This window comes from Pelodiscus sinensis, chromosome 11, assembly GCF_049634645.1.
Source record: "Pelodiscus sinensis isolate JC-2024 chromosome 11, ASM4963464v1, whole genome shotgun sequence".
NCBI lineage: Eukaryota > Metazoa > Chordata > Testudines > Trionychidae > Pelodiscus > Pelodiscus sinensis.
In genome coordinates, this window is record NC_134721.1 from 37,450,913 (window position 1) to 37,477,556 (window position 26,644).

Consider the following 26,644-nt stretch of genomic DNA (forward strand, 5'->3'; position numbering starts at 1 on the left):
CCCACATAGGGCTTTATGAGCCAGGGAAGCAAGGGTCACTCAGGATGACAGTGGGTATGTCCACCTCCCCGACTCTGATGGTACAATCAGGGAAAAAAGTGCCGGCGTTCATATTTCAGAACGAGCAGGAATTCCCCAAAATGCAGGCGTCATGGGCCTTCCCTGACCAGCTGATATTGATGTTGGTGAAGCCATGGAGAAACACCATGAAGAGGTAACCCTTTCTGTGTATGTAGTCCAAGGCACAGTTGTCAGGGGCCAGGATGGGGATATATATGCCAACTATGCCCCACCCCTTGCAGTTGGGGAAGCCCATAGTGGCAAAGACATCCATGATGCTGTCCATGTTCTTCAGAGTGACAACTCTCTGTAGAAGCACCTAGTTGGTGGCCTTGGCTACCTACAGGAGCACAGCCCCGACTGTGGATTTCCCTATGCTGAACTGGTTCCCAATGAAGCAGTATCTGTCCAGGGTGGTGAGCATCCACAGGAAAACGGAAACGCACTTCTGCACAGGGATGGAGGGTCTCAGTTGAGTGTCCTGTCACCTGAGGTCAGGGGCGAGCTACTCACAGAGCTCAAGGAAGGTGGCCTTCTGCATGTGGAAGTTCTGCAGCCACTGCTGGTCATCCCATAGTTGCAAGATGCTATGGCCCCACCACTCTAAACTGGCCTTCCACCGGCAAAGGCTACTTTCCACAGTGTCCAGGGGATTGAGAGGCATGTGCAGCAGCAGGAGCACCATGACCTGCGTGATCAGGGACTGAGGTCCAGGCTTGTCCTCGTCCTGCAGGAAAAGCATGCGGGCAGTTTGTAAGAACTGTGCCATGATGTGCAGCATGAGGTGCATAAACCTGGAGCTACTTTGCAGCAGCTCCAGCTCCATACTTTGAGTGTTGTGGTGGCCGCAAGGGCAACCAGAGCACATAGTGTCCGTTTTGTGTCACATAAGGGAGGAGGCAGTGTAGGAGTGGTGTGTGAAACGTGGCTATAGAAAAGAGCCCCAGAAATCATGGGTCGCAGCTTGCATGACCAAGCAGCCATAGGAAGTGTCTACCCTATGCTACCCAAGGGCTCTAAGTCCATGGCACGTTCAGTTTGGACACGCTACAGTAAAACTCCGATGGTCCGGCATCTGATGGTCCGGCACCATCAAGAACCCGGAAGTGCTCCGGGCAGCCGGACCATTGGAGCTGCTCTGCCCCCGGCTTCCCCGATTCAGCCACTGCTAAAACTGACCAGTGGCTGAATCGGGGAAGCCGGGGGCAGAGCAGCTGGAGTGCTACCGGGTAGGTCCCGTAGCGCTGCCCCTCGGGGCTGAGGGACCAACCCGGCAGCACCCAAGCTGTCCCCGATTCAGTCGCTATTGAAACTGACCAGCGGCTGAGTCCAGGAAGCCTGGGGCAGAGCAGCTCTGCCTTGGGCTTCCTGGAGTCAGCCGCTGATCAGTATCAGCAGCGGCTGAATCGGGGACACCTGGGGCAGAGCAGCTGGGGTGCTGCCAGGTTGGTCCAGTAGCACCGAGGGGTGGCGCTATGGGACCAACCCGGCAACACCCCAGCTGCTCTGCCCCAAGTGTCCCCAAGAGCAGCTGGGGTGCTGCCGGATTGGTCTTGCAGCGCCACGGTTCGGCACTACCGGACCAACCTGGCAGCACTCCAGCTGCTCTGCTGCAGAAGTCCCCGATTCAGCCGCTGCTGAAACTGACCAGCAGCGGCTGAATCAGGGACGCCTGGGGCAGAGCTGGACTATCGGAAGGGGGGACTATGAGGGATCTGGGGTGGCATCCCTCTCACCCCACCCCAGACGCCTCATAGCCCCCCCTTCCGATAGTCCGGCATATCTGATAATCCGGCACCCGCTGGGTCCTAAAGGTGCCAGATTATCAGAAGTTTACCGTATTTGGAAATAATTCTGTTACTTTTACTCCTCCCCATAGTGGGGACATGCTTTTTCAATTTTATTAAATTGGGAGTTATTTTGAATTTAATTAAATCAAAATAATTTCCTAATGTAAATATGCCTGTACAATGGTATGGAGTTAGTTTTCCCACTGAGCTCATATATACATAAAATTCATTTATTCTTCCATCTCCCCTAATCAGCCTATGTTTCTCCAGTTCCCTTCATTCATTTCACCATCATTAAGAAGGTGAGACCATGGTTGGGACCAGGTTAGTTCATTTCCACATTTCAAGTGCTATCTAGTGTTAAAATAGTTAAAAAAATCTGAACTTCCTCCTTTCTAGAGTTGTTAAACCTGCAAGATCTCAAACTTACCGCATTTACATTTATGGGCTTTTATTTCATTTCATTTTTTGCAGTTTCTTCTCATAATCTGCCTCTATTCAAGCCATGCAATTGATTTTTTCTGTATTTCATACATCATATTTCTGTATCAGTTTAAATTACATCAATATTTCATATGGATGTGACAGGTACAGAGGAGCACATGGATCAGATCTTGACATACCTTAGGAGAGGGTCTATTAATGGAGATTCTCTATGTCCTAGTAAAGAGGAGAGTATGGAAGATGATAAAATCTGGATAAGTTCTGATGAGAAACACTCAAACGAAAAAGAGCTCCAGTCAATTACATCATGTAAAGGCAGATAGCTAAATAGTGACACATTTTTAATGTGCTTATACACAAACACTAGATAGGTGAACTAGAATGCCTCATATTGAATGAGGACATGATATAACAGACATCACAGAAACTTGGTGGGATGAGGACAATCAATGGGACACAGTAATACCAGGGTACAAATATATATTGGAAGGACAGAACAGGTCATGGGGAGGTGGGGGGGATGGCACTATACGTGAAAGAAAGCATAGAATCAAATGAAGTAAAAATCTGAAATGAACCAGAATGTTCTGTAGAATCTTTATGGATAGTAATTACATACTCTAATCATGTAAATATAGCAGTAGGGATATATTACCAACCACATGACCAGGATAGCAACAGTGACTCTGAAATGTTGGGGGAGATTAGAGAGGCTATAAAAACTTAAAAAACCTCGATAATAGTGAAGGATTTCAATTATCCCCATATTGACTAGGTACACGTCACCTCAGGAGGTGTTGCAAAGATACAGTTTCTTGACACCTTACATGACTGCTTCTCGGAACAGTTGGTTCTGGAACCCTCAAGAGGAAAGGCAATTCTGGATTTATTCCTAAGTGAAGCGCAAGATCTGGTCCAAGAGGTGACCTTAGCTGGACTGTTGAAAAGAGTGACCATAATAAATATAATTAAATGTTTCTCTGTGGCTGCAAAAATATCACAGCAACCCAACACCGTGGTATTTAATTTTGAAAGAGGAGCTACACAAAAAGGTGGGTGTTAGTTCAACAGAAATTAAAAGGTACTATGCCAAAAATAAAATCCCTGAATGGAAACTTTTCAAAGACAAGATAATAGAGGCTCAACTTAAATGTATGCCCCAAATTTAAAAAAAAAATAAAGTAAGAGAACCCAAAAGGTGCCACCAGGGCTTAACAACCGAGTAAAAGAAGCAGAGAGAAATAAAAAGGTATTGTTTAAAAAGTTAAATACTTGTGAGGAAAATAGAAAGGAGCATAAACTCTGTAAAATGAAGTGTAAAAATATAATTAGGATGGCCAAAAAGGAATTTTAAGAACAACTTGCCAAAAATTCAAAAAGTAATAGCACAATTTTTTTTGAGTACAGGTGGAACCTTTCTAGTCTGGCACTATTGGGACCTGACGAGAGTCGAAACAGATTTTGCTGGAGCACAAACCAGAGAATTTATCTAGCAGCATTGCTAACATTTTCGCTGCCTACTGGGCTTTCAGAAGACATTTAGGCTGTGTCTACACTACAGAATTTTTGCGCAAAACCAGCCATTTTTGCGTAGAAACTCGGGGAGCATCCACACCTCAAGTACATTTTTGTGCAAGTAAATTGATAGAACAGAGGGGGTTTTGTGGTGTAGGTATTCCTCTTTTTACAGGAATGACTCCTTTTTGCACAGGAGTTCTTGCACAAAAAGGTATATGTGGATGGCTAACAGGGTTTTGTTCAAGAAATGGCCTTCAGGGGGAAAAAAAAACAGGTGGCCTCTTGGCCACTCTATCCAAGGTAATCAGAACTGTGTAGTTCCTCTCTGCTCCCCTCTTAAACCTGCAGGCACCCTGGAAAGTCTTGTTGCAGGAAGTTGCAGAGAGCAGGTCCCTGCACCACACGGCTGTGTCTCACCCAGAGAAATGGCAGAGCAAGCTCCCCAAGACTTCCCTGGCTCTTCCAGGGAGCAGCCTCAGGGGTCCCAGGACCACTCTCCCGGGGACAAAAAAGGTGCACCCCGACCTGGTCTGGCCCAGAGATAGTGACTCTCCTGGAGTTGTGGGGTGAGGAGGCGTTGCTCCAGGATCTCTGAGCCAAGCGTCAGAACGCTCAGATTTTTTCTCAAAGGCCATATCCCTGGCGGAGGCAAGGTCACCCTGCCTGGACCATGGAGCAGGTCCAGGCAAAGATGAAGGAACTCTGTCAGGGGCACTCAGGGGCAGGATTCAACACCTGCCTTTCCTATCAGGAGCTCCACCACATCTTGGAGGGTTGGGAAACCTCTTCCCTCCCATTGTAGTAGACTCTGGCCTCAACACCCCAGTTGTTGTCCACCCACAAGTCACTCCTGAAGATGACCCAGAGGGCTAGTGCTAGGGCCAGCCCCAGCTGGAGGAGGAGGAGCAGGAGCAGGAGCAGGAGCAGAGCAGGAGCAGGAGCAGGAGCAGGAGCAGGAGCCAGGGACCGTCACCCTGTCCCTTGAGCCAGTCCCTGCCAGCCAGGACATCTCCAGGTCTCCTCGGATGCCTGGGAGGGATCTTCAGGTGAGTTGTCAAACACACACACAGGGCGGGGGAAGCGGGCACACAGGGAGTGGGGGGTGAGTGTTGCTCAGGCTTCTCGGGGGAGGTGTGGCACATGGACACAGCAGGCAGCCCCTGAACATGCCTGGGATCCTGCTGCCAGGCTCAGGGGAGGGCACACACATCCTACCCCCATAGAAGCAGGCTAGCTGTAAGGGCACAAGCATGACCTCAGACACATCCAGGAATGCTGCACACAGCACACAGGCATGCCTGCACATGTGAGGCAGCAGCCACTCCCACAGGCAGCACAGCAAGCCACAGCTGTGTGTGCAGACCCCAGGGATGGCCAGGCTGCTCTCAGCTCCTCTGCCGCCTATGAGGGGATCCCTCTTTGGCCAGACACTTCCCATGCCTGCCTGGCCATGGTGTGTGTCTGAGTGTGGGGAGGGAAAGGGACACATCAAGGCCCCTGTGAGACAGGGCATGCTATTCAGGCCACACATGGCCTTGCATCTGGGACATCCCCCTCATGTGGGCAGCAGACTGTTGCAGTCGCCACTCACAGAGGAGGGCACAGCCTCAGGGAATGTGTGTGCAGGGATGTTCTCCACAGCTGGCCCAGCCAGGATAGAGGGCCCAGCCACTCCACTGTAGCCACCTGCCAGAGTCCAGGGGTCCCGCAGATGAGCCAGGGTGCAGGAAGACCTGATGCAGCAACACATCGGCATCCTCCACAACATCCACAATACTCCATTGTGCAGGATAAATGCAGACCTGGAATGTTGGGAGCATGCCTGGGAGCAAATGATGGTGCGGTGTGACACTGTGTGTGACATCACGTCCTGCATGGTGGAACACCCGCCTGATGCCACTGCTCCTGACTTCCACCCTCCCACCCCCCATGCCCACCTTGCTATGCCTCTGATCCCTCCCCATGCCTTGCCCCTGCTCTGTCCGATAGCAATGCCCATGCCTCCTCCCCAAGTGATGCCTATGACCCCTCCTCCTGCCCCCTGCCAACCATGACACCACTAGCCCCCCTCCTGCCCACCTCTTTCTGGTCCCCAGACCCCCAAAACACTGAGGAGGTCCCTGCACCTGAAGTGGCACTACAAGCCGCCCCACTACTCCTCCCAGTCCTGATCTTCCCTCCCCCCCTGCCCACCTTTCCTTCATGTCTAATAAAGAAAGACTCCTTTTGTTGTGAAAGCAAACAGCTGTGTTTATTGGGAGGACAGGGAAAGGGCAAGGGGTGGGGCTGAGAGGGGGAAAGGAGGGAGCTGAAAGGCAGAAGCCCCTATTTGGGAGGCAATAGGGAGAGTTATTGGGGGGGCTGAGAGAACCTCCCCCTCAGGACCTTCCTGATGAGCACGCTGACCTGATGGGCCTGGCAGCCGGCAGGCATCTTGAGCAGTCTGGGGCTGATCAAACACTTGGCCCTTGTGGTCGGCATCTGCCCCCGACCCCGGGAGGAAGGTCTCCCCCTTGTGCTCCACAATATTGTGGAGCGCACAGCAGGCCGCCACCACCGCAGGGAGATTCTGCTCCCTGACGTCCAGGCGGGTGAGGAGTCTGTGGAAGCATGCCTTGAAGTGCCCAAAGGCACACTACACCTGCATCTGGGCTCAGATGAGGTAGGCTCTGAAAAGGTCCCTGCTGGGATAGAGGTGGCCAGTGTATGGTTTCATTAGTCATGAGTGATTATGCCGCATCCCCCACTATGCACATTGGCATGTTCTGGTCATCCACTGCAAAGTCCAGGTGGGGAAAAAGGTGTCCACCTGCAGCTTGGCACACAGGCTGGAGTTCCTAAAAACTTGGGCATCACATGCCCTTTTTGACCACCCCACAAACATTCGTAAATTGGCCCTGGTGGTCCACCATAGCCTACAAGATTACAGAAAAGTAGCCCTTTCTATTAATAAACTGGGTCGCTTGATGGTCCGGGGCCCAGATGGGGATGTGAGTCCCATCGATGGCTCCCCTGCAGTTAGGGCAGCAAATCCGGCCATGGTTACATCCAGGTCCTTGAGACAGACGACTGCGCAACAGCAGAGAGTTGATGGCTCTGATGACCTGTAGAAGGAGACAAAGAAACATACAAAGCAGAGGAGATAGAGGTTGTGTGAATCCTTGGGAGATGACCATTCACCTGCCCTCCTCTGTCCCTCCAATCCCCTATGATCCCGTTTCCCCTCCTCCCCAGCAGCAGGGCTGTGAGGGAAAGATGGCACAAGTCCCAGGGGCCAGGGATTTCCCACCACTTGCACTCCATCCACTACGTTCCCAGCCCCCCTCTCCTGAGGGACCCCCTTATCCAACACCCTCCCCCCTCCCGGCAAGGACTGCAGCCCATGAGCTCCTTACCTGCATCAGGAAGGCCCCGATGGTGGAATTCCCCATTCCAAAGTGGTTGGCCACCAAGCGGTAGCTGTCTGGGGTGGCCAGCTTCCGGAGGGCTATGGTGACCTGCTTCTGCAGGGGAATGGCAGGCCGCAGTTGGGTGTTGTGTCTCTGGAGGGCGGGTGTGAGCTAGGCACAGAGCTCGAGGAAGGTGGCCTTGCACATTCGAAAGTTGTGCAGCCACTTCTGGTTGTCCCATCGCTCCATGACCAGCCGGTCTCACCAGTCAGAACTGGTCTCCAGCCTCCAGAACCGTCTCTGTATAGTGGGGTGTGGCAACCAGACTGGAACAGCTACAGCCACGCAGAGGGTGACGAGATAGAGTTCAAGTCCAGCAGGAACATGTAGGCAGATGGACGCAAGTGCTGCAAGAACTGCAGCATGGCCATGTGGGACCATAGCCTGCCCAGGAGAAGCTCTGGCTACATGGCACACACCAAGGAAAAAAGCTGTGGTGTCCCCAAAAAGAACAGGGCAACCACAGCAGGCACTGCTGATACTTTGCTGTTCCTCAACGGAGGTCTGCAAGCAGGCAGAAGAAACAGAGAAGTGGCTGTCAAGGGGGGGTCCCTTTAAGCATGTATCTCTGCAGGGGTCCAGCAACAGCACTCGAGAGCAACTGGTGACCTAAAGCCCAGCTAGAACTGGTTCCGGGTGGCTTTATATGCAAGAGAGCGTCCAACGAGTGTGGATGCTCTCTTGCACAAAAGTGCATCACTTTTTCCATGTGCTTTTGAGTGTGGACGGGATCTTGCACAAGAAGTTTTTGCAGAAGATCTCTTTCACAAAAACCTTGCGCAAAGAAGCCAGCAGTGTAGATGTAGCCTGAGGGAGTAAATTAAAGCTAAAAAACCCCAGCAAGGAACACTGACAGCCAGGACTGGTGGCTGTAAACAAACTTTATGAGACCATGGGAAACTTGGCCATACCCATGATAAATGGACATCCAGCTAAGTAAAATTATGCTGGACTATGGATGTTGCCGGACCAGAGAGTGCTGGACTAGAGAGGTCCAACCTGTACATCAGAAGCAGGAAAACTGCTAAACAACCACTGAGGCCACTGGACAATCTAGATGCTAAAGAAGCACTCAGGGGCAATAAGGTCATTGCGTAGAAACTTAATGAACCCTTGCATTGGTCTTCATGGCTGAGAATGTTAGAGAAATTCCTAAACCTGAGCCATTCTTTTTAGGTGACAAATCTGAGAAATTGTTCCAGAATGAGGTGTCATTAGAGGACGTTTTGGAACAAATTGATACACTGAACAGTAACAAGCCAGACCAGATGGCAATCACCCAAGAGTTCTGAAAGAATTCAAATGTGAAATTGCAGAACTATTAACTGTGGTTTGTAACCCATCTTTTAAATCAATTTCTGTACCAAATGACTGGAAGATAATGTGACACCAGTTTTCAAAAGGAGCTCTAACCTTGATCTTGGCAATTATGGATTGGTAAGTTTAACTTTAGTACTTGGCAAACTGATTGAAACTATAATAAACTATAGTAAAGAACAGAATTGTCAAACACATGAACATAATTTGTTGGGGGAATAGTCAACAGAATGTTAGGAATCATTGAAAAAGGGATAGAAAACAGGACAGAGAATGTCCTATTGCCTCTATATAAACCCATGGTATACCCACATCCCAAATATAGATGCAGATGTGGTCACCTCATCACAAAAACTATATCTTGGCTTTTGAAAAAAGTTCAGAGAAGGGCAACAAATTATTAGGCATTTGGAATGGCTCCCATATGAGGAGAAATTAATAAAACTGGGACTTTCCAACTTAGAAAAGAGTTCCATTGTCCAGTCTGCCAGGCTCTGCTACATACCTCATCTCTACACACAGAAAATTGATATTAAGACATTCTTATTAAAAGCTACAGTTTAGTCAGACATTTTGGCTACGTCTAGACTACCAAAAGACGAAGCCTTTTTGGTAAGAGTTGTCAAGGCTGTTCCCCAACCTGGCACTTTGAATGCAGAAGGTGAAGGCCTACAAAAGACTTTAAAAATACCTTGCTGTGACGGGCCGGCCCCGCCCCACACTCAAGCCCAGGGAAACCCACACCCCACCCTACTGGGCATGCTCCCAGGGGAGCCAAGACATAAAAGGCTGCTGGCCTGTTCAGAGGGGGCAGACTGTAGCCAGAGCTGGAGCTAGCGCCCAACCACCCACGGTGCAGACCGGACCGCCAGAGAGGGAGTCGCCAGGCCCAAGCCGGGCTTGACCCCAACAACGGAGCCGCCGGCTGACCCCCCGTGACCCAGGCACCAGACCGGCCACCCCCAACCCCAATGCCGACTTGGGAAGTGCCGCGACAGCACCCTACTCACGCCGACTGGTGAAACCGCTACGGGCTGGGGGCAGGGGGTAGGAAGCGACCCAGGGCAGGGAGCTGGAGAAGCCCCTGAGGGCTCAGCGCGTTGCAGGGAGGTACCCCCGCCGAGCCAGTGGTGGGAGCCACTCGCCACTGATAGGGCCCTGGGTCGGGGCCCAGTGGAGAGGGAGGGCCCGGGCCCCCCACCCGTCAGTTGCCTTAAGTGTAGGTCAAATATTTTCAAACTATCCAATTTTTTTCAATAAAGTTTAATTTTTAAAATTATCAGAGGGCGTTGCAGTTTTCTGTTACATTGATTTACTTTTTAAATAGCAAAAATGGAGTCTCTGTTAAGAAAGTGTCAGTTCTATGGTCAAACTCCAGGCCTTAGTGATTTCAGCACCAATGATTTCACTAGATAATACGGTACCTCCCCACCATTGCCTCCTTTGCACTGCCCTTCAACACACTGCCTGCATGCTGAGTCCAAGATCAGTCTAGGCAAGATTTTATCAATGATTTTTGCTCAAGCGATCACTAAGACAAGACAAGGACTCTCAATTGATTCTAGTCAGCTTTGCCTTTAAACATTGGGGCTGTGTCTCGACTGGCAAGTTTTTCTGCAAAAGCAGCTGCTTTTGCGGAAAAACTTGCCAGCTGTCTACACTGGCTGCTTGACTTTCCGCAAGATCCCATGTAAGAAATCAGTGCTTCTTGTGGAAATACTATGCTGCTCCTGTTCGGGCAAAAGTCCTTTTGTGCAAAAGCTTTTGTGAAAAAGGGCCGGTATAGACAGCTCAGATTTGTTTTGCGCAAAAAAGCCCCGATCGTGAAAATGGCGATCGGGGCTTTTTTGTGCAAAAGTGTGTCTAGATTGGCCATGGACGCTTTTTTGCAAAAAGTGCTTTAAGTCATATTAAATTCAGGTCTTTTAATCATACAATATGAATAACAACATTTCATTCTCCCAGCTCCAAGTCTTAAGTGAATTTCAACCCAAAAGAGCCAAAATTGATCACCTTGATCTCTGTGGCAAAGTAAGTTGTCTATATAAATAAGGTCTACTCCTGAAGCCTTTTCCTACAGTTGATTAACAGATGGCAGGTGATAGCTCATTCAGACCACTGGCTGATAATAGTTAGCCACCCTGACCAGTCATTAACCATAGTCATGGACTCACCCTACTCTCCACTGTCTCTGATGACCTGTGACAAAAAAGGAGGGTGGAAAGGGAAACTGAAGGGAGAGACCTCTCTAAATTCACCAATCAAAGAGCAGTATTGCCAAACCAAAAATCGCAAGGAATGACTACACAAAGTTATGAGAATGGTGTACAAATCATACATGTTGGATATTTATTGGCCTTTTGTTTGAGTATTTAGGGTTCATGTTTTAAAACTTTCCTCCTTAGCTGTAAGGCCCAGAAGTATAGAGAACTTTTTTTAAATGAAAGCTGAGATTCCTACATAATCAACTGACTCCAGGCTTTTAGAAAAACACCAAATGTTTTGAGACTCATGGTAAAATAAATGAAGGAATTCTTGTGAGCCCATGCTTTGCTCACAGTATAAATAAAAAACAACAATATCTTCTCCACTAAACATTCTAATGAGATACTGCAAATGGTGAACTGAATCCAACAGCTCCTGATATGAACAGGTATCAACCTAGTTTTTCATATTTGAGATGGGTTACCAGGAATCATACATGACAATATGAAATCTTTCCACTCTCAAGTCAGCATATTCACAAAGCACCTATAATTTTGATCCATTTTATATTATTTTTCTCCCAGGGGCAACTGACTCCCCCCCCCCCCCCCCCCCCCGCAGATCTATCATCTTATGCATGAGCAAGATCTATGAGAGCCGTCCCATGAATCTGCAGTTAGTGTCTGTGGCACCTGCATCTGGGATGTGTCTCAATGCTGACACATTCACCTCCAAAGAGGGGGCTTCCCAAAGCAGGCCCTTGCTGCTGACCCCCAAGGCATCCACAGGTCCAGGCTCCTTTCAATGGGCCCACTTCCCAGGGCTCATTGATCTTGGATCTGGCTTCCAGCCCCTCTCCAACCCCCATCAGAACTACTGTGCCCTCCTGGCTAAGGAAAAGGATAAACAGAAGGATTGGAAATTAACCCGCCCAGTCTCACGTCCCCTAGGTAGGGAATGAGCCATCTACATTAGGCCCCAGCTGGAGTATCATGTCCAGTTCTGGGTGCCACATTTCAGGAAACGTGGAGAAACTGGAGAAAGTCCAGAGAAGATCAACACAAATGATGAAAGGTCTAGAGAACATGAGATATGAGGCAAGGCTGAAGAAACTGGCCTTGTTTATTTTGGAAAAGAGAAGACTGAAAAGGGACATGAGAGCAGCTTTCAAGTATCTAAAGAGTATCATAAGGAAGAGGAAGAAAAATTGTTCTGCTTGGCCTCTGAGGTTAGGATGAGAAGCAATGGGCTTAAATTGCAACAAGGGAGGTTTAGATTGGACATTAGGAAAAACTTCCTGCCTGTCAGGGTGGTTAAACACTGGAGTAAATTGCCGAGTGAGATTGTGGAATCTCCATCACTGGAGATATTTAAGACCAGGTTAGATAGACACTTGTCAGGGATGAGCTAGGGCAACTCAACTTTGGAAGCCCGAGGAGCCACACTGATACTTACAGAACATACTGAGGGCCTCAACTTAAGTGTGGTTGCATATGCAAGCAAATAGATACAAATAGCTTCTCTCACACTGACAGGCATGAATACAAAGATTAAGGCAAGACTACACAACTCACGGGCCCCATTTAAGTCAGTTCTGCTGATATTAATAAATGCAATATTTACCCGATTTCTATCCATATGGCAGCACTTTTTATGAGCAATGACAGTCCAAGAATTTAACTACTAAAACACATATCAACAGAAGATCATTACACTGACTACTTTTTTGTTTTGGCTCCCACTCGCCGTCCACGTATTGATCCCCACATAAACCCAAACTGCACTGTGGGTCGAAAACAAACTGGCCGTGGGCAGCATATCAAGTTATTAATAAATATTTTAAAACCTTTATCTTTTCTTTCTGCTGCCATGTCTCCTCTCCTTGCTCCATCATCTCTCCTGGTGCCTGCTGCCCCCCAACTCCTCACCCCCTCTGCTGTCCTGACTCCTGCCCTTCTCACTGCCCTCAGCCCTCCTGAGACCTGCCCCCCTCCACCAGCCCTTCTCTTCCCCCTGTGCCCACTCCTCCAGTAGCCCCACTCTGCTCATGTGAGCTACCCTTCCTCATCCCCTCTTCTAACACCTCCCTTACCTCTCTCCTCTGGTGCTGGTCCCTCCACCGCAGGTGTCTGCCCTTCTGCTTCACCCCAAAATCCCCTGGCACCTGCATCTTCTCTTAGCCCTGCACCCTCCTGGTACCTCCTCCTTTCCTTACTGCACACCCCCTCACCATCCTCTGCCCCCCCATTCCTCTCCTGCCCCAGTGTGCCCTCACACATGCCTTGCTCCATCCCCACCTTTCTCATGCCCACCCCTTCTTTCAAGCTTTCTCCCAGCACCTCCACCTCTAGCCCCCAATGCCCTTCCCCTCTTCTCTCCCAGCATCACCCTGTCCCCCCTCCCACTGACATCTCCCCTCCTGCCCTTGGCCCCCTGGCATTTGTCTCTTCTGCACCCCTGTCTCTTGGTGCCTTCCCCTCCCCCCGCCCAAGCCCCTTCTCCTTCCACCCCTCCCCCTCCGTCCCTGCCCAAGCCCCCCACCCTCACCCAAGCCCCTTCCCTTCCCTTCCCTTCCCTTCCCTTCCCTTCCCTTCCCTTCCCTTCCCTTCCCTTCCCCCCACCTCGCCGCCGCCTCCGCACAATCCCGTTCTCTACCTTCTGCCTTCCACATTGCGGTTGCGGTTGTGGTTGCGAGGCCGGGGTCAGGGCCAGCGAGGCCCCGCAACCTGGCCTCCCAGGACTTTTAAAATCCCGGGCCGTGATGTCACTTCACAGCCTGGGCGTCCTTCCTGCCCACGTGCAGCATTGCACATGGGCAGCAGCAGGCAGCAAGGAGCCACACACTGCAGGTGCTGAGGGGGACGTGCGGGGGCGCCGGCTGGGGGGTCTGGACCCGCTCCAGGCAGATCCGGGGGAGAGAGACCCAGCTCCACATAGTAGTGGAGCAGGGCCCCGACTCTTAACTCACCGGCCGGCACTTCCAGGTTGAGGAGCATGGGGCCCCCTTAGGCGCGGGGCCCGATTCAACCGAATCGGCCTAAGGCCGGCCCTGGATCCAATAAAAAATATTACCTCTTCTCTCAAATTGTCTTGCTAATTGTCCCAGTGGTAATTTGCGGTAACAAGAGGGAGTGTAACATCATCTTGATATTAGTATATCTTCATTCAAAAATATTGACCAGAACTTCCCTAATTCTCTAATTAAACATATAGCTAGTGTATGTCTCTGGTTGATTCACCAATCAGAAGGGTTGCTCTAAATCACTGGTAGAGATGTATAGGCCATATCCTCCCCTACCATGCTTTGTGTATATCAGAAACAAAGGGGCCAATTCAACATTGCCCTTCACCATGTGCAATAATTTGCACCAGCACTTAATTGGCATGGATTACTATTGCTCTGCAGTTGCTTTTCAGACACATTTTGTATAAGTGTAAATGACTGACGTGTGCCAGCTTACGTACACTGAGGATATGACCCATCTCATATCATTCTCTGTCATGATGCCCGATATATGTATACTGATTTACATCTCTAGCCATTGTAAATAAGTATTGTCCCACAGACTTCCAGGGAACCTCAATGATTGTTCCAGCTGAGGCTGTAACAGTGTTGATCTTAGGGGTCTACAACCTATGCCTCTAGAGCCAAATATAGATCATTATGGAACCCAATATGGCTCTTTGTCATTCCCAAAATACACACAACAATTTCATTTAAATTAAAATGAAAAATTAATTCAAAATTTTTAAAATGCCTAATTACTCATGTCAAGATGATTCTTTTGTCTATTTCACTTTTAACTGTTCATTTTAACAACCAGTTTCCACTCATGGAGAATATGCATATTCTCTTTTTATTTGATTGGTCAAGAAACATTTCCATCATCATATATGATGGTGAACTCTGTAACCCATAATCATAAAAATGGCAAAGAGAAAGAGAGATGACGGGTACCAAAATTTTCAAAGGTGTGGACAAACTTGTATGCATTTGTGGTTAGGCCTGGGTCTCCACATTGTCTCATTTGTAGTGAGAGACTGTTCTAAAAAAAAACAAATTTTCATGACAAAACATGCAGCATTTGCTACAAAATGCCCGAAGAGTAATGCATGAAAAAAAAAGACTGTGAGGAGTTTCAGCAAAAAATGAACATTAGACAAAATAGCTTGCTGATGTGTTCAAAAAAAGGTGGGAGCTTAAACTCTGCAAGGTTTGCGGACTCATACAACTTTATTTGAGAGGAGAAGCTTTTCACTGACGGAGATCTCATGAAGAGATGCATGCTAAAAATTGATCATGAGCTATTTGATGAATTTCACAACAAGGACAAAATCTTACAGAAAATTCAAGACATGCCATTATCAGCAAAACCAGTTCATGATAGAGCTGTGAAAATGGCCCATCAAATTGACAAGGAACAAATGCAAAATTTGAGTACAGCTACTTATTTTTCATTTGCTTTGTACAAGACAACTGACATATGTGATGTTAATCAGTTGTGTATTATGGGACAATATATTTGTGGAAAAGCTGTGCATGAAGAAATGATCGAGATATTACTAATGAAAAACATCAAACTAAGGGTGAAGACATTCTTTAAATTGTGATGAACTTTGTAAATGAGGAAGAAATACAGTTGGATAATATTGTGTCTGCATATATGGATGGTGTGCCTAGCATGGTTGGCATATACAGGGGATTCCTTACTCTTGTCAGAACAGATGAAATGCTTGCTTTTGAACTTTCATTGTATTGTCATCAGGAGGCACTGTGTGTGGAATTTTGTGGAACCACACTTGAAAATGTAATGGAACTGGTCATTCACATTGTCAGCTAGATTCTTGCCCAAGCCCTTAATCACCGTCAATTTCAGTCACTGCTCGAAGAAGTAGATTCCAAATACCCTGATCTACTAATGCACCATGTTTGCTGGTTATCTTGTGGCAAAGTTTTGTCTCATTTCACCTGCATTAATAAGATAAAGGCATTTTTTTATATGAAAGGTGTCAAACACACCAAGCTTTCAGACTGTGACTGGTTGCTCAAGTTTTACTATCTGATTGACATTATTGGTCATTTGAATGACTTGAACCTTAAGCTACAAGGGAAGAAAATATAGTCCTGACACTGCAGCAGGCAGTGTTTGGATATCAGTCAAAATTGACTGTCTTCATCAAAGATATCAAGATGAGCAGACTCACACATTTCAAAAGATTACCAGTGTTTCATGATTCATATCAGAGAGACTCCAAATAACAGCCTTGATTTGCATCAGCTTGTCATGTATGTATCTGATTTACATCTCGAACTCCTGGTGGCATTCAAGTCTCGTTTTGTTGAGCTTTGAAAACACAGTGCTCTATTTAAGTTTATGATTCATCCTCATAAAGTGTCCACTGAAGAACTGGATTTGACAGTCATTCCAGGCCTCTCAGTCGACGATCTGGAAATGGAAATAGCAGCTTTCAAGGAGTCAGATATCTGGGGGAAAAAATTCATCAAGCCAAATTCTGGTTTATAATGCTCAGCAACATGCAGAATTGACAAAACTGCACAAGTGGGCTGAAATTGGAGCATGATGATAATCTGATTTTTGCAAACTTGGAAAGAACTTCCTGTCACATACAAGACCATGCAGAATGTCAGCTTGGCCTTATTTTCAATGTTTGACTCCACCTATATGTGTGAGCAGGTTTTCTCTCATTTAAATCATATCAAGGGTACTTTGCACTCGGGATTAACAGGAGACCACCTGAATGCGTGCATTAAGCTGAATTTGACTAGTTACAAGGTATACTTCAAAGAAGTGTGCAAAAAGATGCAACAGTAGAAGTCCCATTCAATAAAGTCCTTGGCTACGTCTCCGTTTGCCCCCTATTACGGAATAGGGATGCAAATGTAGCACTTGGGAAGAGGCAAATGCGCGGGGGATTTAAATATCCCCCGCGGCATTTGCATTTTCATGGCCGCCGCTTTTTTCCGGCTTGGAGATAAGCCGGAGAAAAGCGTCCAGACTGGCGCGATCCTCCGGAATAAAGCCCTATTCCGGAGGATCTCTTATTCCTACAAGTATCTCTTGAATTCCTACTTGTAGGAATAAGAGATCCTCCGGAATAGGGCTTTATTCCGGAGGATCGCACCAGTCTGGACGCTTTTCTCCGGCTTATCTCCAAGCCGGAAAAAAGCGGCGGCCATGAAAATGCAAATGCCGCGGGGGATATTTAAATCCCCCGCGCATTTGCCTCTTCCCAAGTGCTACATTTGCATCCCTATTCCGTAATAGGGGGCCAATGTAGACGTAGCCCTTGAGTACAATGTTTCATTTATGCTATTATTAATCATCATGTCAATTATTAGTAATATTAAGTGGTATATTTTCAGTCACGCAAATGGGTGTGCTTATACTGGCTCTTTGTTGACCACTTGTTCTGAATTTTGATGTAGTTTGGTTCTTTGGTTTGAAAAGGTTGCCAACCCCTGATCTATCTGATCCAGACATTTCAGGCCAAAGAGTAAATGCACTGGTATAAGTGAATTCAAAATCAGGCCCATAAATTCCATAGTAGGGGTGAGGAACCTTTTTTGGATCAGGGGCCACAGACCCACAGAAAAATCAGTCAGGGGCCACGCACAAGTGAGAAGCAAAAAAAAACCTCACTAATGTGGCCGCTGATTGAGGAGAAAGCCACTCCTCACATTCCTCCTCACACACCAGAGCCTAGGGGGGGCCCAGGCTAGTAGATTTTGTGTGCTCCAGCCTTGTAGTAGGGCAGCAGAAGGGCTAGAAAACCAATGCTGTGGGAAACCTGAGCTGGGGGATCCAGGCAAGCCGGGAGCCATATCTGGCCTCCTGGGATGAGGTTCCACACTGCTGTTCCATATGAAATATATTTACTACATAGTATGTGATCCCTAGCAAATTCAAAATATGTTCAGCTAAACGTATGATTCTAATGCCCTTAAAATTCTAATCTTTATTTAGACAGAACTACTGGTAGTGATGGAAAGAAACATCTTTGAAATCACAGCACAAAATTCATCCAGAAAATCAGCTCAAAAACTAAATGCACGGATGTGCAAATTCTCAAGTGGCCTACTTGATTACACACAAGTATGCCATAGCATCAAAGTTCAATAGACTATTAATATTTAGGCAGATTGCAAAAGTTCCAAATATTTATTACTGCAGCTGACTATATTAGAATGCCATGCCAAAAGATGAACAATTGGAATCAGATTATTTTGAATTACAAGAATAAATAGGGAGATATGTACACACCAAAAAAATTTAAATTAAATAGCAGAATCCTAAAAAAAACCTTGGTAAATACTAGACCATTCCACTGGGTTCAATTGATATGTGAGAGACATCCAATACTTAAAAAGCCAAAGCAAGTGCTTTAATTTCGAATCTGGCTAAGTGGAAGACATTAATCAGCACAGTGGCCACTTGACTTGATACCACTAAAGATGAAAACATAAAAATGGGATCAAAGTACTATATATACTCGTTCATAAGATGATTTTTTTTGTAAAAAAAATGAAGTATCAAAGAGCAGGGGTTGGCTTATCAATGGGTCTAGACCACAAGTTGATCTTTTTTTAATATCCAATACAGTGTCGTTGTAGATCAAGGATTGTCAGCTTTGGCTCCCAGCCTGTGCTGCTTCCCACAGCTCCCACTTGCAGGGAACAGAGAACCACTACCACTGGGAGTTCATCAGCTCTTTGCTTCTGAACACTCCACGTAAGTAATGTGTGCAGAGTAAGCCACTGATTCACTAGGGGTCAGAAGCCAAAGTTTGCTGAACCCTGCTGTATTTTAAAAGCTTCCAAACACAAGAAACATGCAAAAGTTTTGCTAGAATTATTTTAATGTAATCTAACAAAAATCAATTATTAAAAATCTTTTAATAACAACAACAACAACAGGAAGGAGCTTTGATCCATTGGTCAAACATGATAAAACCACTGTAAAATGGGTTTTTTTCATGGTCAGTGGTTTTAATAAAAACTGTTTTTTCCACTAACACCAGTTACCATTCTGTTGCTCAGAAGATCGAATGTCATTAGTGTTATGTGCATATTTCCTATTTGTGATTGCTCAAATTCATATTCCTTTCGATGTTTTATAATAAACTTTTGGGAAGATTCAATTTTTTCTTCCATGTCTCTTGGCAGCTTTTGTACTATCTTTGTTCACTGATGAAGACAGAGACCAGGACTCATGAAGTGAGTACACCAACCTGATGATGCAACAAATATTAATGGCTTTACTGAATTGTATTTTCCAACTTTCAACATCTGCAGAGCATGCAGATGAATTCCAGTTCTAGTGACGAGGTACCCGTTTTGTCAACATTCAACAACTGAGTCATTGTGATCTTTCTCCAGCCCAGAAAATGAAGCACACCTTATTTGACATCTTTACTTGTTTCTTGGCATGTCTTTTAGTATTTTTATTCTTTCACCATTCTTTTACTTGCTTCCCATTGACAAGGAATTCATGAACAGCATCACAATTATTGTTTTCTTCTGCATCTTCAACAAATTTAAGTTTGAATCCTGCATCATAAATAGATCATTTTCTTTTGATTTCACTATTGTTCATATGAAATTCTAGTATGAAAATCTTAGAAAATAATTTAATTATAGATTTTGTATAATTTCATATAAGAATGTCACCTACTTTGTCACTGTCAGTTCATTATTTTTCTTCGTTTCAAAGCAGCCCTATGGATTGGCATGTATGTGATTATAATGGGCAATTAAATTTTATTACAGATTCCATCAATTCTGCTCATTATATTTTCATATTAGCTAGAGATTTAGGAGGTCCAATGGTCAAAATGCATGAAGAGATCAATTATACATTAGCAGACTAGCACCAGGGCCACAGTACTATCATTTATTGTATTTTTTGAGGGGGTGGTCGTAAGATCTAGCATTTTGTGAAATTAATAGGTCAAATTTCATGTCAGAACTAGAGCTCTGCTCTTTTAACATTCATTTCATGCCAATGTAGTCCACCTAACAAAGCCTTTGCAACTTTAAATGGTTGCAGTTTTGACAAGTCGACTACACAGGGAAGAATTGGACCTTAACTTCATTTACAAGTTTGATTCCTATCAGAGAGGAATGAAAAAAGACATTGGCTGGCTCACACACTACCTTCGGCATCCTAATGACTTAACCAACCAACCAAACAATGGGTACTTATAGAAGTGCAATTGTTCTTATCAGCCTCTTGTAACTTGAACAATCTAATTCTCAATTTTTTTCTCTTTTTTTCCTCTTCTCACTCCTGTTCCCCTCTCCCACCTTCCCTTATTTATTCTTGGATCAGGACTTTTAATACACCAGTCATCTGAATAAGTACCTATGAAAGCTCATGATACCATCTACATATTCTGATATATTGGTCAACTTATGAAAGGGTCAGAGGGTTTTGCCATTTTTACCTACCCATCTTGGGGGATCAGTTTATAAACCAACTAGTTAATGAACAAGTATATACAGTATATGTTTGAAATACACACAAAAAATAAGAGGTGACATCTCAGCCATTAGGCCTTCTTCCGGCTGCAGAAAAAAAATAGAAAAAGGTTAATTTCAAGGTTAGAACTAACCTTGTTCTATTTTTTCCCCTCAAGCCCAAAGCAGAGCTCGTGGGCCAACATGTCAACTCTAATCTTCTTTACTATCTACACTGTGAGTTTTGTATTAACCTTTTCTCTTAAGTTTTGCAGCAAGAATGCTAATGCAGAGTGGATTTGGATTTTGTTACTGTATTATAAAATTTTGGCTTGATTTTTTTAATCACTCGTCAACCAGACACCGAAATTTACAAATTATCACCCACTTACCCTCAAGTGGTAAAGAAAAAAAAAACAGAGGGAAGGAAATCAGTGCAGAGTTGCATTGATGAATCACTTCTGGACATTAATGAAAAGGAGAAATTAGCAAGGTTTTGGAGACAGTGAGCATGCCTGTAAATTTACAGGCATAAATAACCTAGGGTACAATAATTGCGGGCCATGTATCTGAAATGAAAGTGCTGTTGAAGTCTAAATTCACAAGTCCTTACTCAGAAAACTCCCTGCGAGTTTAAAATTGACTTTCTGTGGGATTTTCCTGAATAGAGATTGATTAAATAGCAAGTTGGGCTTTCAGGATTTAGCCTGGGAATTTACCATACAATTGCAAACTTATTATAGTGCATGCTGCAGAGATTACAATCATCTCTTTTTGACAAGTAAAATGGATTGAACTTCAACCCTCAAACCTTATATTCAGATCCATTTATTTTTAGACTAAGCTCCCCAGAACTGCCCCCTCCTCCTTTCTTCCCTCACCAGTGCAACATCTGAGCTTACTGCAGTCATCTCAGTATATTTCACTCTTCACATCCCAGAGCAGCCATACCACTTTCCTGCCTTCAAGAGGTTTTCTGCATTCACTAAGGATTTCCCCAGAGTCCATGATTCTTTGGATGGGATGACATCAGAATGTGGTTATTTGAGAAACCGTAGGGTGTAACCATGTTGGGATTTTGAGGAGCTGGCAAGTAATTTATTGATGCTGAATCTCAGGAAGTAGATGGTGGCTTGTGTTTGGAGGAGGCTTCTCCAAGCCTGAAGTTTCAGAGGAGCACTAGAGTAGATGCATGAGACCGTAGAACAGGGCTAGGAAGCGGTGTCTACTGAAGTGGGAGAGGATAGAGTAGATTGCCTGGCGGAGCAGAGTTTGCACAGAGGATGAGAAGATGGTACATAAGAGCTATGCGTGTAGTATAGGATTCTAGGACAGTACTTTAACCTCTGACTCAGTTGGCCAATCTATCCCTGCTCATGACTGCAACTCATCCTAAGTACACTGGAACAAACATCAGAGCACTTCAGTGTCAATTCCCCCTATGTCAAGGGGTGAGCTTCTCCTATTGTTGCCTTCCTGAGAGGCAGTAGCTGTGTCGTCATTGTGCCATTCACATAGGGGATTAGATCAATGCAATGACATAGTTCACGTGGCTTGGATTTTTCACACGTCTAAATAACACAGCTCTAATGATATAGAGCTGTACTATATATATGGCCTACATTTAGCAAGTATTTCAGGACCTATATTACTGTACTTCACCTAATGCCACAGACATATGGGCTGCGTCTAGACTGGCGCTCTCTTGCGCAAATACTTTGAATGCAAGAGTTCTTGTGTTAAAGTATTTGCGCAAGAGAGCATCTACACTGGCATGTGCATCCCGTGCCAGTGTAGATGCTCTCTTGTGCAAGAAAGCTCTGGCGGCCATTTTCACCATCAGGGCTTTCTTGCACAAGAAATTCCTGTCCTTGTCTACACTGCCCTCTTGTGCAAGAACACTTGCGCAAGAGGGCTTTTTCAAGAGTGGGAGTGTCAGAGTTCTTGCGCAAGAACACTGACTATCTTGCATTAGATCGTCAGTGTTCTTGCGCAAGAACTCACGGCCAGTTTAGACAACTGGCAAGATTTTGTGCAAAAGTGGCCACTTTTGCGCAAAATCTGGCCAATGCAGATACAGCCATTCTGTATCTTTATGTTAGATATGCTAATAAGCCGCTATGATAATTGCCTATGTCTGGTTTTATATCATTCTTAGGCTCTTTCCTTCTACCACTCCTCATTCAAAATACTGATATACACAGCAGATAAAAGATCAGATTTTAAAAAGACCTTTAGGTATAGAAGCACTGTCTTTAACATTCCTCATGTCATGTTACATTATGTCATATGGTATGGCATGTGGTGTCCTGTGAGCCTATATAATACAGTGTTACTGACATATTGCAACGGTACACATTAGAAGTGTAATGTAATTCACAGTACTAAATGAGATAACTTTTTAGAGATTCAAGCCACTGCCTGCATAACTCTGCCTATGGTGGTTCACATGAAATGCAAACTGTACTCCAGATTATTTTGTTCAGTCCTTTGCTATAATTATTGTTTTATGAGAAAGTCACAAAGATCCGTACTTTGCAAATGCTTCTCATGGCTCACAGGCCAGGAGATAGAAATACAATCTTCAGACAAAAAACCCAGAGGCAAAACTGTCAAAAGCAGCATCATTATGCTGGATTGCCCAGAAACATATCTGGGTCTCTGTGAGCTGGAGGATTTTATCTTGTACAATACAATGAGTGAGAAAAAAGATGACGGTCAGAAAAGAACAATATCTCTAGCTACTGAGCAGCATTCCCAGCTTGAAGAGAAACTGTTTTATTGCTGGTCTCATGCAATCCTGTGGCTAGGCTTTAGTTTGAAGTGGGGATGTGCAGAACTCCTGGTAGATCAGCATAAATAAGCTAAGTAGCTCAGTGAAATCAGTGGGCTCACACTTATATGGGAGGAGAATCAGGCCCAGGAAATTCACCTACCCACAACTAGTTTTACCCTTGAGTGCATCAGCTAGCAGCCACCAATGAATACAGTTGATTTACTGGATAGCTCCAGGTTTACATTAAAGGCAACACGAGTCTTCAAATGTGCTAGAGAATGGTGTAAGTCGATATATTGCCAATAACTGAGCATTATCTATAACTGATAGATCTTCCAAGTGAAATGGATTGGTACAGTGCAGTTATTAGCAGACAGGTGTCTACAATTAATGGTGAGCATTGAAACTGGCATGTTGTCAGTTTCATTAAAGACACCAAGGCTCAAATAGGCATAGAAAAAGAATTCACCTCGAGGTGAGCACTCAACCGAGGATGGAGGAATGGAGAAGTTTAAACCACAGCAACCCATCTCAAAATGGTTCAGTGCATAAATACACGGTAGCTTCAGTATTCTAGCTTGTCAAACCAGCACTTCCAACCATAGCTTGTCAAACTAACACTTGGCCAGCACACAATTCCTACAGCTGCTGTTTTTGTACCTCACAGGGTCACAATGAATACCTGAAAACATGCTTTTCACTGGGTTATAATGACATTGCACCAATTACCCAGATTATGTCTCACACCACATGTTAAAATGCTGAGTGTATGTTCTGTATGGATTACTGACCTATGCGATCAGCAATTTTCCTCAATAGAAATACTTAAAAAGAAAGCAAGCAAAAATCTCTAATCACAGTCTTCTTTCTGTCAGTGTAAATCTGAAATAACTCCACTATGCTTAGTGGAGTAAGGGAACAGGGAGAGAGAAGAACTAGGCCCACAGTTATAAATAATTATTTTACATCTACTATGAGCCCGTTTATTTACTTGCTGTATTACCTGTCATCAAGAATCTTTGCTTCAGCTATTTTTTTAAAAAAAGAGGCAGCAGTTCTAGTGTCTTTGCTAGTCATATTACAGCACCAACATCTTAAAGCTAGTGTGAAGTGTTGCCTAGCAACAGCACTAAGCCTGCTGGGATGATCTTACTCCTAATTCTGTCTATTATATTTTGGAGCCTGCAAATTTGCAGTTAATAATAAAGGACACCTTCCTAAGTATATTTCTTACTGTATGTTTTAATTACTGCTCTGCTGGTATCAAAATCACTCTTTTTCCAAAATGTATAACTATTTTGTCAGAGCTCTCCGGAGCAATGAGCCCATGAAAATAATCAGCTGTCTCAAAATAACCACTCTCAGTGATTTTTTTGCTCTTTCTAAATCCAGATAAGAGTCACTGCTAACAATGAAGCCATTTCTGAGTGTTGCTTCCAAAAATCACAGACAAGGGAACAATTAAATATAATCGCTTCTTCTGCTTTCTAGAAAGGCAGCCACACTATACTGTGACAGAACTGTGTCCTACAAATACTATTTCAGTAAATGTGGTTTATTGTTATTATTAATTTATTTTTAAATCCTAACTCTGAGACTGCAAAAAACTAAAATGATCAGGCAGAGAATAATAAAGCCAGTTGATGAAGGAAAGGCTACTCACCTGAGTAAGGATTTCAGGGTCTGGCTTTCGCTCCTGCTGCCACTGAAGCCAATTGCAATTGCATTGTCAGTAATATGGCATTGTATCAGCAGTGTTACAAAGGGCATGCAAAACAGTGAATGCATATTCAGATACAGAAAAATCAAAGAAAAGGGTTTAGCTCAAATCTGAACCACAGGTGGGTGCAGAAATAGTCTTCATTCTTTAAGAATGTGTAGCACTATTTTTGGCCTGGAAAGCTCAAGTTCTTTTGGATTCTAGTCTGACTCCTACACCAGTGCCTTCATGGGGAAATTGCTGCTCAGCTGGAGGTGTCATTGGGGTGAAAAACTGACTTCACTTCTGCTAGTAGCTAACAATCCTGTGAAATTTGGAGGGAAATAGAAGACAGGGCTAGTCATAAAATTTCTATTATTGAAAGGTCAATGAAAAATATTAACATTTGGACTCTCACCAAAAAGCGCAAACAAAATGTTGACCACATTTTTGCATCTTTTTAGTGCATGTTTTAGCCAGCTCTGCTGGTAAAAACCCAGTAATCATGGCCAATATACCCCTGGAAAAGCTGCAATACATGTTATTGCACAATCTTACATATTAAACAGAATTTAGTTCAAACCAGTTCTTGTGTCTGTGGAATAATATTGACAAAAACAATACAAGGAGACCTTTGGGAGGATTATGTATTAGAATCAACACTGAGTACTTTGATGTGGGTTGAACTCCTGTCCACCACTGCAAGCTTGTCTAGGCAGGGAAGTTAATCTGAATTCAGACAGGACATGAATTTAAAGCAGAATAGCTATTCCTGAATAACTCTTTGTGCAGATCAAGCTAGTTCAGAAAAAAGCACTCTAATTCTGGAATAAGAAAATCCACACAAAGCCAGAGAGAGTTAACCAGGAATAGCTATTCTGGGATAACCTGGTATGCCAACAAAGAGGAATGGAGGACAGAGAAGGGAGTAACTGCCCCAAAGCCTGGCAATTCAAAAGGCACTGTTACTGTGGTAGTGGTGGGGCTTGGAGCTCTGGGCCCTTTAACTCCTCACCGGAGCAATGCGCACCAGGCTGCACTGAGACCTAGCTGCCCCTGGCCTTGCCCCTTCTGGGAATAATCCTGTGTAGATAAACCCTTGGTGAGCTGTTACAGCACAACCTGAAAAATGTCCTATGTGAAGGATACCAATGTCTTTTTAAGAGCTTTTTATAGTGCATTCAGTATATTACTCCTCAGTCATTGTGGTGGGTGAGTCTCTAGACAAGCAGTTAAACCAGCAGTCTCTGCAGAAGACCAGACCTTTTGCTGAAGACAAAACAGGAGTGTGTGCCTTTCAGCCTGGAAAGAAAGCGCTTACTCCTTATTCTCAAAGCTGGTGCGTATTTTGCGATCACTTGAAAGTTTTACAGCCCCATTCATTGTCAGCAGTACTATCAGTGGCTTCTATCACGTTATTCTCTGACGTCCCCAAAGAAAATGTGTTGGAATTTGGCTGGAAGTTGGATTTGATTCACTGATGTCATAGCTAGCAGCGGCAGCTCCTGCTCCGGGACCTGGGCATAAGGCTGGGGGGAAAGGGAATTGGGTTAGAGCAGGGGGAAGATGCCTGCCTCTGGAGAAGAGGAGGGTGGGGTATGCGTGTGGCGGTAGCGGCAGCAGCGGCTCTGGCTCCCGGAGGGGGGATTGGGTTAGAGCAAGGAGGGGAGGTGTCTGGCTCTGGGAATGGGATTGGGTTGGGGAGGTGCACATGGCAGCCTGGCCAGCGCATGCTCAAAACCAGCAGTTCCGCACACGCGCCCCAGCGCCTGGAGGTAGGCGCGTGTAGTTGTAGCGGCAGCGGCTCCGCCTGTGGGACCCGAGACCGATAATTAGGTTAGAGGGGGAGATTGAGTTAGAGGGGGAGATGCCTGGCTCTGGGGAAGGGGAGGGGAGGAGTGTGTGTGT

At 45.3% G+C, this 26,644-nt stretch overlaps 1 long non-coding RNA gene across 1 annotated transcript in view; it reads right to left on the reverse strand.

Moving 5' to 3' along the window:
• The window catches only part of LOC112544174 (uncharacterized), a 74,089-nt gene extending 48,922 nt beyond the window's left edge, over window positions 1–25,167 (reverse strand). The window contains exon 1 of the long non-coding RNA XR_012906611.1: window positions 24,701–25,167. This is a non-coding gene — a long non-coding RNA (uncharacterized LOC112544174). The remainder of the gene's footprint in view (window positions 1–24,700) is intronic.
• Between the last annotated feature and the right edge of the window lie 1,477 nt (window positions 25,168–26,644).